The sequence below is a fragment of the Thermobia domestica genome, chromosome 3 (assembly GCF_964235325.1).
Source record: "Thermobia domestica chromosome 3, izTheDome1.hap1.1, whole genome shotgun sequence".
In the NCBI taxonomy this organism is placed as follows: domain Eukaryota; kingdom Metazoa; phylum Arthropoda; class Insecta; order Zygentoma; family Lepismatidae; genus Thermobia; species Thermobia domestica.
The window spans coordinates 226,645,777-226,658,178 of record NC_137456.1 but is presented as its reverse complement, the minus strand read 5'-3'; positions in this window follow the sequence as shown (position 1 = coordinate 226,658,178).

The following is a 12,402-nucleotide window of genomic DNA, read 5'->3' as shown; positions in this document are numbered from 1 at the left end:
ATACAAACTTAACCTAACCTTACCTTACCTTAACTAACCTAATCTACTCAAAGCTAAAATAAATAACCTCAAATAACGAAATCTAACCAAACTTAGCCAATATTTGCTTTAAGAAATAACCATTTTTGGCAAAAAAAAATCTGGCCTTCTTCTGTCCGACATATGCCCATATTTTTATTTGGAATTAACAAACACAATCATTTAACATATTTAGTATGTTTTTATTGTATTTAGGTAATTATATTCTCCGACAAACTTGTTATAAATCCTTGTCATCTATTGTATTGCAATGCGTACTTACTCTCTTGGATCTTTTGGATCGTTGAATAACCTGGTAAAATGGTCAATACTTTTTTCTGTGTTTCGATTTATACAGAGGCAAACAATACAGTTTTCTCTTGTGATTGCTTTGTACAAGGGCTAATACACAGTACTATAAATTTGACCCTTGTACACAGAAAAAGAAACCGGAGAAACTATTGACTGTTTCACCATGTTATTCACCTCGAATTGACTGTTTCACCTCGAATATCAATACCAATACAATGATGTTGCTTTCCTTGCAACTTGATTGAATTCAGAGTTTGCAAAAATGTCTCTTGGTTGGTAAAAATGCACCTATGTCCTTAGTTATAATGCACAAGTAAAGAAAACAATTTATAATTTGAATTAAAAAAGTTGGTTATCTTTCTGTAGAATTTCGTACATCTTTCTTCACCCTCCATACATATGTTGCAAGTTTTTTTCGATACCACAGTTCTGTGCAAACAAACTTCATGCATTTTGTACATGTTGTTGATGTTCCATTGATAGAAGAACAACAGCTCGATTCTTGGCTGGTACATACGACACAAGTGTATGTTTCTCAGTGAAGCCAAATACACTTGAGTATATTTCTCGTCATGTGTTTGGTAAAAACTCCGACCAAATATCAGTTTTGTTTTTCCTTATGGTCCCACATAATGTGAGGTTCTTCTCCAATAGGGCATCGGCTAATTGCTTGCTTGTGAAATTATCTGTTGTTATGCCATAACCAGATGGCTTACAAGGTCTAGAACTACTCGTTTCCCTTGATCTTTCTCTGCCTTCTCTGCTGTCGTCCCAGCATAAAGTTGTATATTGTGTACATACAGGATTTCTTTCTCAGCAAGCATCCAGTGTTTTAGGCCATATTTATCTGTCTTATTCTTCATACACACTCTAAACGGAGCCTTCCCCCTAAATCCTACAACTTGTTCATCAACACACAAATGTGGTCCCGGATTCATGTTTTTCCTTCAATTCTCAGCAAATATTTCAAAAATGTCCTTTACGGGAACTGTTTTGTCTACAGCTCGTCGTTCTTCCCTTGCTTCTAAATTGTCAAATCGAAGGAAAGATGTCAAAGCTACAAATCTGTTCTCTGACATTGTCGCTGGAAATATCGGTCGACAATATGCAAGATCACTTGTCCACAATATTTTGACTGCTTCTTTGTTAGCTTTCAAAGCTCCTGCAGTAATCAACAAACCAATGTAAGCCATTATTTCTGTCCTCTCTGTTGGCTGCCAGGTACGAATGTTTTCAGGGTGATGTTCGTTCCATTTATCAAATACTGAAACTGCCTTTCTGTTTGTCTCAATCACAATAATATCAATCATTTGATCTGAAATAAAAAGCTTGAATGATTCGTCCATTTGAGTCACGGAAGCACTGTGTTGTGTAAGGCCACGTTTCTGGTGTAACACGTTATGCACTTTACATCTTCTCTGTGTAAACGGCTCCCTAAACCAGTTCTCACCAGATTTTGCTGCCATAAAACTGCTAATATGGGCTGTATTTTCACCTCCACTGTCACTAGATGATCCACAAAGCATCTCAGCACATTCTTCTTCACTTTCCAAATAGTCTTCTTCAGTATCTGATTCTGAAAATGCAAACACTGGATCGTCGTAGTCCTCATCGTCAAGGTATCTCACGATTTCATTTTCTGTGAGACTACAACCCGATGCACGAGAAGTTGAATCAACTGGGCTTCGTTTTCGTTTCTGAGACATCACAACGCACGGTTCAAAGTCAAGTACTAAACTTCAGCACTGAGCACTAAACAGCAAAAGAAAATGCGGCAAAATACAAAAAAAAAAATGTTACACAGCAGTGATATCTATGGTTAAAACAATTGAATTAGATCAAAGTCGAACAAAACACTATCGTTAAGCGTTATTATATAATAGCGTTCACAAAATCAGCACTGCAATAAGTATTTGCAACTCTGAAATCTCAAAAGTGAAGAAATAAAAACAACAAACGAAACGTTAAGCACCAACGGGGGATGCAGCTGCACCACACTAACAAAACTAAATATTCCACGTCTAATTATTTGCTGCAATGTTCTGAAAGTTTTCTCAAAGAAACGTGACACTTACAAAAGCAATGTCCTAAATGCCTACATTTCTGCTAAAACACACAAAGGAATTGTACATAAAAAATTGAAGTTGGGGTGCACGTGCACCCCCCTTGGGGCTACGAGGGTTAAGGTGTAGGTTTACGTGTCGTCTAATCTTATTGTTCAACAGGAGGCCCAATTTCAATATCATTAATCAGACCTGGTTGATAATCTCGCACAAAATCGAACTTGGGTGTTGCACTTGACGGCAGTTCCTTTACAACTGCTCTGCTTCAAATATCAGTTTTCAAATTATGTTTTATTACATTCAATATTTTCTTCTGAAAGTGTATTATGATCTTGCTTTTAGAAAATGAGATAGTAGCATCCCATTTCTTTAATTTTTAAAAATTCTCGTGTTTCTAATTAAATATAAATCATTTGAAAATTATTTGGATATAATGATGGCAATTTAACATAAATATAATCAGAATTCTATTGGCGGCTTTTAAGGAATACTATATAAGTAAGAAAATATAGCATAATTTCATCATATTTGGTATAAAACAAAAACATTCTAGTTAGCTATAGAAACCTGCATGAGAACATTAGTGTATTAGGAAAGATTGCTTCTTCTAACTCATAGCTATACATTTACGTCTTATTGAGGTACTTTTCTTCAGAAGGTACATCCATAATGTACTACTTTCGTGTGTTTCTTAAAATGACTACTTGAAATTCTCCCTTGAATCAAATCAGTAGAAATGCCTGTGGATTTAAAAATGGCAGGTTGAAAGTACGAACCTGTAATGGTATAAACAAGAATCATTCGTTATTCTATGGTTGATTGTGTTTCTGCTTTTTGAAACCTTTCTTTCTAAAATATTTCCAATCTATCTTACTTAGTGCATTAACACGTAATAGTATGCTCGGTAAGGTGAAGCAATATATGTCTTGTCCTAGAAAAATGTTCATAATAGTAAATTAGGAAGAAAATTTTACTGATTCGCCACTCATATAAAATCAATAAATATCCCTAACTTTCCGGCAGTCTCGCTGTCGGATAGTAAAAAGTACAACAGTGTTGTTTTGTTTCCTGCACGTCACTCTTCGATTAAATTGGAAAACTAGCTATGTTATATATGTCTTCCTTCCCTTTCTCCTCACTACTTCACCAGAAATCAGCCCCTGCCACGTCACGATTCAGTTCTCAAATACCATTTGGTCGAGATGGAACGTCTTTGTTGTACTCTTTACAACGCGCGACCACTTGTGTTAGTGGTTTGGTAACAAATATGTCGATAAATATTTAATTTCTGTGAGTGTTTTCCAAAATGTTAAGGCTGAGTGATATTCCATGTGTTCCTGAAGATTTGTCTGACAAAGAGGGCAATGGTGGCAGCGCGAAGCTTGATGGTGAAAATGATCTAACTGATAGAAATATTGAAAATGATAGTTATTCAGACGTAAGTGAAACAGAAGGGGAAGAAGATAACGCTGGGGGTGTATAGTGACCAAACTTTTATCCTTGGAAAGGATAGTAAACAGAAGTAAGAGGTACATAAAAAACGCCTAATAACTAACAATTTGTGCACTAGCATACCTCTTGTTGAGAATATGCTAGCGAAACATATAACTTTGATTGGTACTTTGAAAGCGAAAAAGGCAAGAAGTCCTCCATTATTTCTGCCAAATAAGGAGTGAGTAGTGGACACTTCAGAATTTGGTTTCAGAGATGACAAAACAATTGTTTCGTAGGTTACAAAGATAAACAAAGCAGCCATCCTCGTTTCATCTATGCATGACAAAAAACTATTGACCCAGGTACGTGTAAAGCGGTGATCATTCTTGAATATAATATATGACCAAGGGTGGGATGGACACATGTGACAAAATGTGTGTAGCTTATACTGTGTCCCAGATAACGAGGCGATGACCTCAAGGAATTTTCTATGTATTGGTGAATATTGCTAGCATAAGTACTAGAGTTATTCTTTCCGTCAATGATCCTGAAAACATTCCAGGAAGAAAGGTTTCCCAGAAAAATCTTGCGGTTGTCCAACTGAAAGGGTATCTGACTACTAGAGCTCAAACTAAATCGTTGCCTAAAAATATTTTTGTTTTCTTGGAAACAAGAACCTATGGAACAAGCTTCTACTTAAAATGAACTTCCAACGAAGAAAAGAGGTATCTGCTGGGTCTGTGGAAGGACCAAAAATTGGTCAACGTGTATGAAGTGTCAGAAGTGTGCTCGTTTTCTAACAATACACAGATCCAGAAGCAAGTTATATGTTTAAGGTGTCGTGAACTAAATGGTGCAGAACATGAGTTGTAAGAACTGATATACCGGTAAATGTCTCAAAAATATTTTGAGGTTGTAGTTTCTATTTGTCAATATTGTATATACAAATAATATTGTTACTAAATTCTTCAAATTTGTTAATTAGTATCCCATATATACACAAGTTCATAACATATTCATATCGTGTCCCCATAGTAACATTCAAAAGAGTAAAAATAAAAAAAATACAAACAACACATTTAATATATCGGTCAGTTACATGGGATACGGACAAAATCTCGCGGCCGAAACATCGCCGCCCAAAATCTCGCCGGCCAAAACCTCGCGGGACTAAATCTCACCGGGCCAAAACCTCGCCGCCCAAAACCTCGCGGGACAAAATCTCGCCGGGCCAAAACCTCGCGTGGCCAAAACCTCGCCGCCCAAAACCTCGCGGGACAAAATCTCGCCCGGCCAAAACCTGGCGTTGCCAAAACCTCGCCGCTCAAAATCTCGCCGGATCAAAACCTCGCCACCCGAAACATCGCGTGGCCAAAACCTCGCCGCGAATGAAACTTTTCTTTAAAATTTATCCAATGAGTTTCTTAATATGCAATTCCACATTACAAATAATAATAATAATAATAAGAAGAAGAAGAAGAAGAAGATAAAAACATCGTGTGCGTGGGCCTTCTCGGGTTATTCCCGTTTCCTCCCACTTTCTTTATTCGATCATTTCCTTCGTCCTGGTCATCTACGTCTCCTTTAACCTACAGGACATAATAAAGGGACGTCGTAAAAACTCATATATTATTTCATACTTTCATAAATATTATTAGATTTTTGTAAAATTTTAAGTTTTTGGATGTTCCAAAGTTCACGAAACTAACCCCGTTAGTTGTCATTACTTTCCTTACGCAGACTTTCTTTCCCTATAACCAGTTTAAAAACATCCTGTCGCCCTACCTTCACATTGAAATACTCTAATACAGAAACAGAATTTTCATATGGTATTGCGGGACTTGGTCAAATACCCGTGATACCTCTTCTGAAACAGCGTCTTTTATACCGTCATCCTTACCATCTGTTGGAACATTTACATTTTGGTCAGGCGAGATTTTGGGTATCGCGATATTTTGAGGCGCGAGGTTTTGGAAGACGAGGTTTTGGCCCGCGAGGTTTTGGGTGGCGAGGTTTTGGCCCCGCGAGATTTTGGCCCGCGACGTTTCGGACGGCGAGGTTTAGGCCAGGCGGGGTTTTGGCCAGGCGAGATTTTGTCCCGCAAGGTTTTGGGTGGCGAGGTTTTGGCCGGGCGAGGTTTCGGCCCGGCGAGATTTTGGGCCACGAGGTTTTGTACCCAAACCAAACAAATACATTATTATATGTTAACATATATATTTCATATTGACTTACTATTATATACTAAGTCAATAACATGTTTAGTGTTAGGTGTTCTAAAAAGTTTAACAGAGGTGGTCGCGACTAAAAGAAGGTTAACAACACTTACATTTTAAGAAATAAAATATTGTATCAAAGGATAATTTATTTACTATAGCCTATATGCTTTGAATGGTGGCAAAATGTTCAACCTTATGTCCATACTCTTATATTTAATATTTCTTGTTTTCTTAAAACTAAATGTAGACTGAAGTAATACGAGTAATAGAGAATTCAGACTAGGCGCTAATTCTGAAAATCATTTGTCTTATTATTAACAGTCTAATTTGACATGAAGTACTACTTGTGTTGATATAAAATTAGCTCGTTGCTAGACTAGTTTTTATAGTTCATAGTAGACCAGTATCACAGATTTTTGATCTGTAATTACAACAGTAGATTAATTCATCACCATACTCAATTTAAATTAAATGCATATCTAAGGAAATCGACAATTCTCAATCAGGCATTTCTTTAAAATTTGTATTTAAGAATAATAGTTCTTGTAAAATAAATCTATTGGGACATACATTTAAATTTCTGAGCCAGTAAAATATGAATTGAGTTATTTCTTTGTAAATTGTCTTTGCAACTTCATAACCTGCCAACATGTAATTTTAATATAATTTCTTTTCAGTTTCATTTGCAGTGACCGTGGGCGTCTTCTTCGGAGGAAGTTTGATTTCATGTGTTGAAGTGATGTATTTTCTGATTTTGAAATATATTTTCAAAAAACGACCAGAAGTTTCCACTTGTCTTAATGAAGAAAAGTCTTCGGTTAGACGTCGTCGTCGAGAGTTCCGACAGAATACGAAACGAAATGAAGATGAAAATGTCGGAAGAGCAGCTTGGACAGTCGCAAAGTTCACAATTGCCAAAACATTGGACCAAAAGAAATGCATGAGGTAAATTATAGAAAACGTTTTCAATATAGAATAAGCAACTACGACGTTCTGTATTGACCACTAAAGGGCACTATTGAAAATGGTGACGGTGTACAAAACTTAGCCAATACTTAATATTACTAGGAGCGTGATATAGACATGAAAGCATTATCCTCTTTCAAATGAAAATCAAATGAATTATTTCCGTTCAACACCCTACGATTATGCCCTTTCGGATGAGAAGACTGTCATTACAACAAGTGAATGATGATGGAAGAATTGGTGAAATGAAAATGGGATGGAAACGGAGTACCGCGAGAAAACCTATGAGTACGATGTTGTCCACCACACACTTATTTAGAAGGTGGACAAACCAGCGACCGTAGTCACCAGGTAAACACATTGAGCCACCGTTCCTCCTTTTCCTCTGTCAAGCATTCACAATTACTAATGCGTCTATTGGGTGTTGTGACTTGAACAATTTTAAAGATATATACCTATATGATACTACTAGAATGTTGTCACAGTTAAAATTGAATAATTACTTTTAAATATTTTATATTGGTTTAAGTTCTTTCTAATATGAAATGTAGGTGAGAACTGTCGTTGTATACAGAGCTTTAGATGTAAAAAGTTGGACGTCGTCGTCGAGAGTTCCGACAGAATACGAGGGGAGAAAACTGCACCCCTCTTAAAAGAAATGAGAAAAAGAAAAATGAAGGAAGAAATTAAACTTATTGAACATAATCATTCTAAAATCGATAAAATACATGTAAAATATAATTCAGTGGAGATTCACTCTATTTCAGCATCGGTAATTAATCAATATCACTCAATGATCGTTGCAGGATTAATCCAAATAACTACAATATAATTTCTAGAAATTTAAAAATTAAGACACCAATATATTATTTGAGCATTTGGAGCACAAGGAAATTAAAACAATTTACTTATCTGTGAGAAAAACTACATATGGTTTGTATGTTTACATTTGAGTACAAATGGAAACCCTAACACTATATTGTACGTTATTATTGTTATTTACAATATTTAAACATGAATCTTTCAAGTTCTGAAATACATTTTAAATATAGATTTTAATTTTTTTCCAAAACGGAAAAAGAGATAAAGTTGATTTTCTTGTACACTTACATCCGATCCGTATTACTGTAAAATATATTGTTTTCTGTAAAGAAATGATTTGGATTTTTTAACTCTTTATTTGGCATTGTTGCTCTCAAGCAACATCACATTCTATTGCGTTATCCGCACGAATTGTAACTTAACTGGCATAATTGCTTTCATACAATATTCATGTACATGATTTGAGTGTCTCTTCTTTAGATACTCTAATCTTCGCCAACAGTACAGTCAAATTTAGTATTGTAGTAACTTTATCTCCTACGTTCCACGAAAGTTCTTTTTCTATTTTTTAAATTTGTAGTTTATTGCTGTGTAGGAAAATATTTCAACGAAACTGCTGCTAATTACGGAGAGTATTGTTATGATATCTTACCATAATAGAGGAATGTTGCTCAGTAACTACACATAAAACCGATTCTATGGGAATATTGCTATGAAGTAAACACCCTGTATTTTGTAACCGAAATACAAAACTACTTCAAGCATTACGAAATTATGATCAGGGGAACATGATTCACCCGTAAAAGCAAAATTTACTTTATTTTTCCGGTTGCACCATGTCTTTCTGGTCATAATTTTGTAATGTTTGAAGTATTTTTGAATATTGGTTACAAAATGCAGGGTGATTATTGGTAATGGTAATGCTATCAGTGCTTCCCAATTACAAGGTTGTAATGATTTGAAACCATAGTTTTGAGTGAGTAAGGGAAAACTTTGTAGCACCTCGTTTGCTTATAACATCACTGACTATAATTGAGGTTTTCGAAATGATTCTTTTTTACAAATATTAGCATTTCTTATACTAAACGATGTCGCTATCTTGATATATTTTCTTCATGGCCTTTATATTTTCCTTACTACAAATAAATTATTAAATACAGTTCTTTATTTCATAATTATTACCGAGGATAATATATTACTTCTCTTGAGAGATAGGAACAGCTGATTTTCGTTTTTTTCGCTTTTTGGCAATCGTTCACGCGACCGCAATATCAATAAGAACTTTTCTTCTCAAGTGCTGAGATGTGTATTTAATTAATAACTAAGTATGAAACCGAAATATTTTATATGAAATTTATTTTAGTTATTCATTTCTTGTGTAAAACAGTGTGTATAGCAAAACCAAATATGGAAAAATACTTGAAATGTTTAGTATATGCACAATTCAAACAAATAAGAATTAAATATATGAAGGGCTCGGTGCAATAAGGAGCTAACCCTCACTTTTGTCAAAATTGAGATAAACAGTGTACTACATTAGGCATGAAGGTCTGCTTCATTCATCAACAGATGGTGCTTGTGTTGTGTCGTCATCGCGCGCAATCACGTGATATCCTTCTTGAGAAGAAACGTACAAGCGGAAAGTTGTGTGCAACAAGGTGTTAAGCCACAGGAAAATGTCAGTTATCGAGAATGTTATGCAGAGCACCTCCGCACATATTAGTGTTTCTGATGAAGAAGATGGCCCCCTACTCGGTGAAAACAGCTTTGATGACCCAGAGTATGTGTTTGGAGTGTCAAGCAACAACAGCACCGACTCTGAGGTAAGAAACGAGTTTTAGTTTTGTTATTTTGTTAAAATGTTGGTTAACACCTTATTGCCTCAGATATAGGCTTGTAAAAAACGGTCTTTAAGTGTGAGTTTTTACGTGCATCTTAATACGCAAATCAATTCCCTATGCATTCGTCAGGACTCTAGCGAGTTGGTACAGAAAAATCTTGAACTTTTTCTGATGACAACAGCTGCTAATATAATGAATGTTGGTTAGCGCCATATTGCTGAAATAATTAACCACAAAGAAAGCGACATTACACATGTACATTTTTCTCTGATTATGACAAATTCTGACAATGTAGCGTCAAGAACGGTGCTGTAAATGCTATGAAATGAGAAAGGTAATAAAGCAATCATGTCAGGACAGTGTTGCCACAGTCCTAGGTCTGAAGGGAGCTGAAAAATAGTACCAAATTGAAACAAAAAGGGTTGAATTTATTCCAGTGTAATACATGACTCTGTAACACGAAACTAAAATAAGTAAATTTCTAGACCTCCACCCCTCTTTCAAGGGTCCAAATCAACGCGTCGATACAGATCTATAAAACGGAGAAATGTTCGGGTATCTTTATATACGTCAATATGGCGTAATTAGAAACAACTTACGGTAAGGCAGGAATTATGTCAATATATTTTTCGTGCTATTTTCGTTTGGTGTAAAATCTTTGCAACGACGCATAAATTATAGACTTATTTGAGCATAGGCTGGTTTTCTTCAGAATATTCAACACTTGGTTCAACGTATTTGTGTGTTATTATTATTATTATTATTATTATTATTATTATTATTATTATTTTAAGAATATATTTCCACAACACTGTTACTTTCTCGTCTAGTTCATACGGGGCTCGGATGCGCCAATGTATCGTCATTTATTTCCTGGTATAGTTTCTAGCGTTAAGCGATGCAACGTCAAAGAATGAATGTCCAACAGCATTTTTTAAGAGTCCAACACACAGTATGAGTACTGTAAAATGTAGGAAAAGTCTTATTGACATTTTTGAAAATGTGAGAAGTATTTGTTACATTGGGTACAATTGGGTACAATTGTACCAACTTTTTCACAAAAGGGGATGAAAATGGGCCGTTGAATGACAAAGTGCTGAATTTGGTACAATTGCACCAAGTGTGACAACACTGTGTCACGATAAATGATCAGAATTGTTTTGTCATTTTCAATAATGAATTTGTTTCGAATATTTATGATTTTCGAGTGGATTGTACAGTCAGTGACAAAAGTTCTTTCCATTTCGTAAAATTATTTTGGGAATAATGCTAGTGTGGCTGGAATGTACAGAAAATTACAGTCTTTTCAATTTGCTAAAAATGTATTCAAATTTCCCTTACATTCTGAAGTTATTTACGAAACAATTTTCATCAAATGGAAATAATTTTTGTTACTGACTAGGATTTTTGCTAAATTTCGCGCACGCAGAATAGCAGTGGGGTTGAGACGTCATATCGGTTTAGAAATACAGTAGATTCAATAGCACTATGGCCAGAATATTTTCATTAGGTATTTCTAATTTCCTGTTGTAAAGAACCTAGTGTGTATTTATTAAAATCGTACTCTTATCCTTTTCAGAATGACCTTCACATCACAAGGACGACAGAGGGATCTCCAATCAAACGTCCTCCAGCCAGAAAGAGACGATGTGAGAGGGATAACTGGGAGAGAGTGAAGCGTAAGAGAAGAAGAAATAAAGGGGAGCAATATACCTCCAGTCATTCGAAGGATGTTGTTTCAGCCAGGAAAGTGGGTGAACCATGTAAATGTCCAAAAAATTGCTGGAAAAAAATTAAAGGGGACATAGAGTTTATTTTTCATTCATTCTGGGACTTGGCTGATTATGCAACACAAAACACCTACCTCATGCAAAATATGAGAATTCAGAATACGAAACGTTCCTACACAAAAGGACAATCTTCGAGGAGATCATTCACGCTTTCTTATAATTTGAAAATTAATGGTGTAGATGTTAGTGTGTGCAAGAAGGCCTTTCTTGCAGTTCATGGACTTCACCGCAGCAGAAAACGAATACAGCTACTTCAGGAACAAATCAAGGGTGGAAACATCACAGCCAAAAGTGATGGAAGGGGTAGGCATGACAACCGGCCAAATGCTTTTACAGAAGCCAGTTTGGAATCTGCAAGGAAGTTTATAACATCCATACCGAAATATGCCAGTCACTACAGCCGGAGCCAAAACGCGAACAAGCAGTACCTGGACTGCGATCTCACGATAAATTCTCTATATGAGACAAAGTATATTCCGTGGTGTGCATCTCAGCAGACAACGTCCATTAGTTCTGACAGATTCCGAAGGCTTTTTTGTGAGGAATTTTGTATAGGGTTTAAATTACCTAAGTCAGACACTTGTTCCTTTTGCGACTCGAATAAAATAAATTTGGATCATGCTAAATCTGTACATGACGAAAACGAAGCCAAACAGTTAGAAGCCAGTAGAGCGCTACACCTAGCTAGGGCAGAAGCCGCTAAGGAGAAACTCACCTATCTCTCACAGCTTGCTTCTTCAGATCCTACGAAATATCATGTAATCTGCGTTGATTTACAAAAGACCCTCCCAACTCCAAAATTAACGGTTGGTCCTGCTTTCTACAAGAGAAAACTCTGGAGTTATAATTTCGCAGTTCATGATTGTGGCTCGGACATTGGCTTTATGTTTCTCTGGAGTGAAAATATAGCTAAACGCGGTTCCTCTGAAATTTCTAGTTG